Below are 9,540 nucleotides of genomic sequence, written 5' to 3'. Positions count from 1 at the left end.
GCATATCTTCTTTATCCATTCATTGATAGGCATTTGGGCTTTTTCCAAGATTTAGCTATTATTACACACTGTGCTGCTATAAACATGAGTGTGCATATATTGCTATGGTATAATGCTTTTAATTCTTTCAGGACAATACCAAGAAGGAGAAGAGTTGGGTCAAATGGAACCTCTAGTTTTAGTTTTTTGAAGATTCTCCACACTGATTTCCACAGTGGTTGCACCAGTTTACACTCCCACCAAAGTGGAGAAGGGTTCCTTTTCCCTACACCTCTGCCAGTATTTGTTATTGGTTGATTTCTTGATAATAGGCATTCTTTCTGGAGTGAGATGGAATCTCAGTGTTGTTTTAATTTATATCTCTCAAATGACCAGTGATGTGGAACATTTTTTCATATATTTATTTGCTGTTTCTACTTCATCTGAGAAATGTCTATTCATTCAGATGCCCATTTTTGGGTTGGAACTACAGAATTCTAATCTCTATTGAAAATAAAAACTGCCAGGGATTTAGCTCAGTGGTTTCACCGCTTACCCTGCAAGCACATGGGCCCAAGTTCGATCCCCAATTTGATCCTGAAAGAAAAAAAGGAAAAAGAAAAGAAAACCTACAAAGACCTTACACTCGATTACAAGTAGTATGGAAAATAGTCTAATGTTGAAATACTCATTTTCTTATTTTAAATAGAAAATATGTTTCTATTTTCCTTAGCCATAAATAAAAGTGCCCAATATGAAGTCAGATTTGTGCAGTTTTTATTATAGATACATAAATTTTAATCACTTCAAAAATTGATTAAAGTTTCTGAAATATTTCATATTTTATTATGTGTATAACTTAAAAACTACTATCACTCTTTTGGAAAGTATCTTTTAGTAGTCTGAGTGAGAATGTGTTTTATCATTTGGATCACTAGTAATTCTTCAGAGAACCTGGACTAGACAGTTTTCTCAATATGCTTCGTGTTCCTTATCTGTAAAATAGTGAAATTATTATGATCTACTGTAGTTATACTTAACACCAGTGTTCTCCTATCATATGTACCCCAAATACAGAAACTTAAACTGCAATAGATTTGTATTTTAAAGTTAAATTTTTCATGGAGAAAAGAAAATCAGATTTGTCTTTTTGTTTTGTTTTTTTAATGCACTAAACTTAGCCCAGCAGGAATTCAAAAACTACTTCCCTCCTGCATCTTTTTGGTATATTATTTACTTTGTTTACCTGCCTTTCTGTCTAAAACTATAATATGACCACACAAGCCAAATCAAACTTAGAGACTTCATAGAATACTTACTATCAAACATATTTCCAAACAGCCCAGATATTACATCCTAGTCTTCTTTAATATCCTGATGTAATGAGCCTATAAAGCATAACGAACCTTTTCATGACTTTTGATTAATAATAGTAATTTGTACTTAGAAGAGACCTAATGTCTTCAAAACACTGATTTCTGGGGCCAGGGATTTAGCTCAGTGGTGCCGCCACCTGCCTCACAAGCACAAGGTCCCAAGTTCAATCCCTGGTACGAAAAAGTAAGTAAATTTTTTTAAAAACTAGAACACTGATTTCTTACAAAATGATGGGTGAAAGTTAAATTTTTATTTCTGACTATTGAGTCCATTCTCATGGAAAATGGAATAGCACTGTTTCGGCTGTCCCTATAGCTATAAGAAGGCAGAATCCTATTTGCCCATCAATTGGAAACTGGATAAAGATGTGGTTTTTCTATAAAATGGAATATTACTCAGCCATAAAGAAGGAGAAATTAGATTCATTCATAGGAAAATGGATACATATTGAGGATATGCTCCTAAGTGAAATAAATAAGACACACATGTGTAAATACCGAATAGTTTCTCTGGTGTGAATAATGTGCAATAATACAGAAGATCCTAATAAGATTACTGACATTGAGAAATGGGAAGAAAGGAGCTAAAGGTGTAGGGAAGGTGGGATGGGTAGGGAAAGGGTAATAAGGGAAAAAAATGTGAGATAATGAAAAGATGGAAATAAAGTGTTTATAGATGGGGAGGGGAGGGGGGGTGAAGGGAGGGCAGGGACAAGGGAAAAAAATGAGAACCAAGACCTGTTATGTAGAGGTGCAAGATCCCAACAATGAATGTAACTGTACTGTAGCCCTAAAATGTGCCAATAAACTCAATTAACACTGAAAAAAAAAAAGATAAACTAAGAAAAATAAAGTTAAATTCAGCCTCAGGGAAAAAAAAAAGAAGGCAAAATCCTAAAGATAAGACAGTCACTTTGAATCATTCACCTGCCTAGGTTTCTGCATCGTAGCACATGAAATGAAGATACTGATAGCAGACCTGCTTACTTTGATTTTTCACTAAAGTAACATAAAGACATTCATAGAAAGGAATGTTTTGATATGGTAGACATTTTAATAAAATGTAGAACAAATACTTTCATGGTTTATGATCTGAAAAATTACCCTCTAACTTGAGTGTACTTCTTCTGTGTTTTCTTGGACTGCCATGGTTAGTCATCCTCATCCCAACTTTTAACTCAGCCTTCCCTAAACTACGCCCCTGGAAAGACCATAAAAAACTCTGCTTGTTCTGCACTTAGCTTGTACTTATTTGAGGAACCTCAGGTCTGTATAGTGGGACTTAACCATTTTTTCATTAACATTATTTTAAGTGCCTAGTCTGTGCTGCGCACAGTATAGAGTATTTGGGAGATACAGGTGAATCTCTTTAAGAGACTTAATATGAAATCCAGGCATGTGGATAATGTAAGACATGGTACTTAGTGGCAGAAGAGGGTAATTTGTTGCGAAGAAGAAAGTAAGTCCCTGAGTTTAAAAACTTAAGGAGAGAGGGGCCAGGGATTTGGCCCAGTGGTTCTGCCACCTGCCTAGCAAGCTCAAGGGCCCAGTACCAAAAACATTTTTTTAAAAAGGGCCGGGGATCTAGCTCTGTTTCCGCCACCTTCCTTGCAAGCGCAAGGATCAGAGCTCAATCCCTGGTGCAATAAATAAATAAATAAATAAATAAAATTCCTTTAAGGCCATGGATTTAGCTCAGTGGTTCTGCTACCTGTGCAAGGACCCTAGTTTGATTCCCTGTACCAAAAAAAATTAAAATAAAATAATAATAATAATAATAATAATAATAAGGAAGGCTTCATGAAAAAGATCACGCTTGAACTAAGTCTCAACGGATAGGAAAGCTGGAGCCGTAGGAACTCAGTCACCTGCTTGGATCTCCTTGATAGCTCTAAAAAAGGCTGAAAACTCTCACACTACTAACCTAAGGAAACAGTCCCTCTCTCAGTCTTATCAAGAGTCCTGACAAAATTTGGTCATGCTCTGACAATTTCTTCCTGTTGGTAGAGAACGGGCTGAATAAGACAAGACCTGATGTAGCCACTAGCATCCACAACCTGTCAAGACTGCTTCTTGTCAGCCCAGACAACGCAAGCTTCTGCCATGATCGCTGAAGATAGAATTTCAGTTCCTCCAGGAAGAACTGTATCTGCCAGTAAGGGGTGCACAGCCGTGTGGATCAGTGTGAGCTCCCTGATACTCTTGCTTTTGTCTTCTTTACTATCACAGAAAACATCATTTGGGAATTAAAAGGAGATTCATTTTGCTTGTGGCTAAGTCTCCCAAAATTTCCCTTTGGTTTGGACATCAAGTGAAGATAGCTTCTAAGTGAGCAGATACGCTCATACCAAAAGTAGAAATAAAATAAATAGGACATTTAGGTACCAATCCTGGATGAGTTGATATGAAGTGCTTGTACCCGTTACTTTTTCCTTTCTTCCTTCCCTTATTCCAAAATTCCTTATATTATATACTTCTTAAATTATTTACTGTAGTCATTTTTTAAATGGCATCCTATAGGCCTTACTCTTTGTAACTCATACGGGAAAAGAAAATGGGCTATTATTATTATTATTATTATTATTATCATTATTTTGTTACCGGGAAATCAAATTGGGGACCTTTCACTTGCAAGGGAGGTGGTGAAACCACTGAGCTAAATCCCTAGCCTGGGCCCTCTTGATAAGAAAACATCTGAGCTTTTACAGCAGAGCAAAAATAAAAATTTAGATAAGAATACTTTGCGAATTCTATGATCATCTTAATCTTGTATAGTGGGAATGGACTTTGATCAATATATTAAACTGCATTTGTTTTTCCCCTTAAATTGAAGAAAATGCCCTGATATATTTGCAAGTTATTTTAGCTGCCATTGTAGTCCCAGAATTTGGCCCAATGCTTGACACAGAGAAGGCCTCAAGAAGTATTTTTTAATGAAGAAATAATTTGCTCATATAAATGGGAATCTATTTAGCAGTCTGGTTACTGAAATTACTCAAATAGAACTAGGAATGCAGCTCAGTGGTAAAGTGCTTGTCCTGTATGTTTGGGACCCTAGCAGTAATCAACTAATCAACCAACCAATAAAAAGAACTTTCTCAAGCTATCTGGAGCCAGTACAAAAATCAATTAATAAATCTTTGACTAAATTAGCTTGATTTCTCTGACATATGTCTAAGTATCTCTGAGCTGACAGAGGCCTCTGGTTATTATGGAGAAGTACAAAATCTGTGGTGCCTACTCTGCTGCATGGGGACTAATGACAATAGGGCTAGAGTTTAAGTAAAGATCTTAGTCCTGTACTTGCCCAGACTTCCAACTTGGTCTGCCTTTTTATTTCAAATGATACTAACATAATCATTCCAGACCCACCCACTGGCGGCTATAATTTTTTTTACAGTTTTAATTGAGTTTATTGTTACATTTTAGGTATACAGTACAGTTACATTCGTCGTTGGGATCTCGTACCTTTACATGACAGGTCTTGGTTCTCATTTTTTCCTCTTGTCCCTGCCCTCCCTTCACCCACTCCTTTCCTCCCCATCTACAAACACTTTATTTCCATCTTTTCATTATCTCACATTTTTTTTCACTTATTACCCTTTCCCTACCCATCCCACCTTCCCTACACCTTTAGCTCCTTTCTTCCCATTTCTCAATGTCAGTAATCTTATTAGGATCTTCTGTATTATTGCACATTATTCACACGAGAGAAACTATTCAGTATTTACACATGTGTGTCTTATTTATTTCACTTAGGAGCATATCCTCAATATGTATCCATTTTCCTATGAATGAATCTAATTTCTCATTCTTTATGGCTGAGTAGAATTCCATTTTATAGAAAAACCACATCTTCTTTATCCAGTTTCCAACTGATGGGCAAATGGGCTGATTCCAAGTTTTAGCTGTTACAAACTGTGCCTCTATAAACTTGGTGGCTGCTATAATTTCTATCCTTACAAAGCAATAGTTCAGTTTTCAAGAAATAAAGCCTACTAATATAGTTAGTACTTTAAACTCAACAATGTAACGCTTTATTTCTAGGTCTTGAGAAGGAATGGCAGAATGACCCCACTGCAGCTCTCAGAGACTGATGAACTGAACTGACCCTCTCTTAGCATCCTGTAACATGGTACTGTAGCAAATCCCACAGTATAATAAAACCTGGAGTAGTACAGGTTTCCTTCCTAATCTTTTACAAAATGGGCTACCAGGATCCCATGTCTTGAGTAAAATCCATGAGTGAGGTCTGCCAGCACATGTTCCAAGAAAGTTATGTCATAAACTTAAAATGGAATTTAAAAACATAAGTAATTGAGAAATAAATATTCTCCAAATGCCAGCACAACAGATTGACAATACTAAAAACTGGGTAGATTTTTTTCTCAAATTTCATATCTAGATTAGCCATATTGTGGGTTTTCTCTTTTTCTCCAGCCTTACAAGTCTAACTGATCTGGAGAAATCATATAATAACTAACTTATTAACAGTTTGAAAAAATGCTTTTTTAAAAATGCATGTCTGAATCAGCTATAATCTAATTACATGAAGTAATGGATAATGGAAGTTCATCTGAAATTACAATCTCTGATAAATATACTTCCCCCATTTTTAAATGTTTCAATTGAAAACTTTTTATATCTACCGTGGACTATGAGTAGCAGTCCAAGTTCTGTGCCATTTAATAGCTGCTTCATCAAGAACACTTGACCCTTCAAGGAGAAACTCATTTTCACATTAACACTTGTTCTCCTATCCCATGCTTGTGTTTCAAAGGTCATGTGACCCAGGGGTACTAGAGACTTTTTAGCACACCTTCTTTATAATCAACAACAAAAGAAGGCAATGAGTGATTATTAAATAGGCTATTGTTCCCCCACAGGCTAGAAAATAGCAGAGTTTTGGGTTCTGTTTGGTCTTTAACTTGAAATTCAAATTCTCAGTATTTTTATCATGCTATAATTTCTAAGAGGAATTGGATTAATTTCTCCTTTTCCCTGCTACTAGAGATTGGACCCCAGGGCATTCAGACTGAGCTACATCCCCTGCCCCCTTTATGAGACTGGGTCTCTCTTAAGTGCCAAGGCTTGGCTCAAACTTGTGATCATCTTGCCTCAGCCTCCCAGAGTGCTGTGATTACAGGTATGCACCATTATACCCAGATTGTTCAGTTAATTTCTAATTTCTTTGAGAAGGGTATTTAAATTAGCCTTGGAAATCTTTGAAAGTAAGAGTTACATAAAAGGTCACATTTTTCCTATTTTTTGAAAGGCTTATTTTGGAATTACTGCAATTTATGACCAAAATGTGTCCCTTTAATAAGAAAAGCCACAAATATCAGTGGGGGTTTAAATATTAGATTCTACTTCAAATATGGAATTTTTACATTAAATATGATGCCACTATTTTCCTAAACTAATTATCTTTCTACAAGTACTTCAAAAATGTCCGAATATTTATTTATATTTTTTCCATAGGTTATATTTTTAAGATATCCCCAGTCACAAATGGCCACATATAACTTGTTAAATCTGCTCTACCCTTCTGTGGAGGAAACAGCCTAATAAAAAGATACAAAAAATGAAAGTTTTTATCTTGAATTAAGTTTTTCTCATGTAATATCTTCCACATTTTTGTGATTTATTTTATTGAAAAATACTAGAAAGGACAGCTCCCTAGCTTTTGACGCCAACAACTATGGCAGCTTCCAGTGGCAGATTTGAAAGGGCAAAGAGTATCAGTGTCCCCCAGAGCCAATTTTGAAAAAGAAGAAAGCTGGAAAGAACTTAAATGACTTCAAGGTGAGGATACACGGATGTTACCTGATGTGAATGAGCGAATTGAACAGTTCTTGAAGGAACATTCTCTGAGGAAAAAGGAAAAAAAAGCATTCAAAAAAGGAAAGAAGAAAAAAAGAGCAAGAAACAGAAAGATGGAAGAAGTAAATCGGCTGATAGTTCGTCGAGCCCTGAGGATGAGTGGGTGGAGGCTGTTCTATCTGCCAAGGAAATGGCCTGGAAAGCAAAAGATGAAAAGTTAGAAAAAGAAGATGACAGCCAAGTTATTCAGAGAGATGAGTGGATGACTGTTGATTTCATGTCTGTTAAAACTGGATCATCATCGTCACTTAAAGCTGAAAAGTAAGTGACAAGGAAAATAGAGTGGGGGTGGGGGGGAACCAAGCATGTGAACAGTCTAAACTACTTGAAAGAGAATTGAATCCACATTGGAGGGATGGTGGGGCAGATCTTCCATCAGAAGACTGTAACGTCTCGTCAGTTACTACAGTCTCAGGAATAGAGGATGGTGGATTAAGCTGGCTAAGGAAATCTTACCAAAGAATAAAAGAACAAGCTGAAGAACAAAATAGAAAATTTGAAGATATTGTAGCTGAAAGATATGGGTCAATGGAAATATTTCAGTTGAAATTAGAAGCTGAAAAAACTGCATCCAGAAATGAAGATTCTAGACAAGAACGATGGAGGAAACCAACATATTCAGGTAAAGTACAAAATAGTCAAGAAAAAAATAATAAAAGTTCAAGAGATAGGTATGATACAACAGAGATTGCAAACAGTAGCAATAACTATAAATTAAGTGGTAATGAAAAAGGAGATAAGAGTCTTTAGAGTCACGTAGAAGAGAATTCAGTCTAAGGAAAAAATAAAGAGTTTACTTCTCCAGGAAGTTTGAGCCATAAATTCTTAAGACCACCTAATGATAATGAACTGTCAGCGCATAGCAAGGCTAGAATTTTTGAACCGTGTAGTTCATCAATATTAGTAGCTCAGGGTTCTTTACGGTGTGGTTTCCAAAAACCCACGGAAAACAATGAAGAAAGATTAACATCTTGGAGTCAATCTGATGGGAGAGGAGACAAGAAACATTCAAGTAAAAAGCCATTGGAAACCAGTGGCAGTGTTGATTCTTGACACATTCCAGGAGACCTGGGAGAAAAATTGCCAGCTGAGAATGTGAGAGATGACTCTCCAGTGAGAGAGCATTGGCAGACCACAAAGTCTACATTTTCTAGTCCAGAGGATGAGTCTGTCCATGTCCTGAGTGTTGATGAGAAGAACAAGTTGAAAGCCAAAATTATTAAGGCAGAACTGATGGGGAATATGGAACTGGCTGTACAACTTAAAGCCTAACTTTAAAAAGCTAATAAAAGAAATTGTAATGCAAATATCCTCGAAAGCAACAAGAAGTGATCCTTGTCAGAACGGATGAGTCTGGAAGAGTGTGGCCTGGGAACACACCGGATCCTTTGGAATCAAAAGCAGGAAGTAGGAAGAGACGTAGGGTTTCTACCCCTGAGGAAAAGGAAAGAGTCAGATACTTTAATGATGATGATCATCTAACCATAAATGATATAGTCAAAAATGAACAGATGGGAACAGTAGCAAGTCAAAGTTTTTATGACTGGTAGTTGTTTCTGGGCAAAGCGAATGGGGACTGTTACACTCTGGGTGACGTTTGTATCCAAAGAGAGAACATCTTGGTGAAGAGGAACAAAACCACGGGAAAGGCTCTCACTGCGCACCAGCATCTTGCTGCACAGATGGAAAAATGTCTGTATTTTTTTAATAGCTCTCAATTTCCAAAGCACCTTATTGCTACAATAGGTGTTAAGGTAAGAAACATAAAATTTGTTGACCCATGGAAAAGATTGGTTAATATACATAGATTTGCCTCTTCCTAATTTTATAAGATCCCCAAAGAATAGCTTTTCTGTTTCAAATATTTTTCTAAATTCTCATAATTCTTAGGATTGGGCATAAAACAAGAATAAATTTTTTAAGTGGCAAGAAAAAAAAATACTAGAAAAACACAAAAGGAAAAATCATCTATATAAACAACCTTTGAATGTGAAGAAACCTGTCCCTCCTATACTGTGACCACTATGAACAATCCTTCCCACCCTGCCCTGTGCCTGAACAAATATATCTAGTTAGAGATACTTACAGATGGACTTGCTTTTCAGACCATGAAAACATTGGAGAATGGGAGAAACACTGGTCTCAATTAAATTTTCCCTGATTCTATATCTTGGAGAACTTTGCAAAGCAGTACATCTGTAGGCCTCATTCTTAATGTCTGCATAGATTCCTAAATGTGAAATTGCTGAGCCAGTGGGTGTGCACCTCCCACATTTAAAGTAGTAAATAATAAATTTTCACT

The 9,540-nt window shown here is 36.4% G+C and overlaps 1 pseudogene; it reads left to right on the top strand.

Annotated features, from left to right (window-relative positions):
- The first annotated feature begins 7,159 nt into the window (after positions 1-7,159).
- On the top strand, positions 7,160-9,140 carry LOC104871119 (annotated as a pseudogene).
- The last annotated feature ends 400 nt before the right edge of the window (positions 9,141-9,540 follow it).

Source organism: Fukomys damarensis, unplaced genomic scaffold, assembly GCF_012274545.1.
Source record: "Fukomys damarensis isolate Sample0158 unplaced genomic scaffold, DMR_v1.0_HiC HiC_scaffold_37, whole genome shotgun sequence".
Taxonomy (NCBI): Eukaryota; Metazoa; Chordata; class Mammalia; order Rodentia; family Bathyergidae; genus Fukomys; species Fukomys damarensis.
This window is presented reverse-complemented; position numbering and strand designations above follow the sequence as displayed.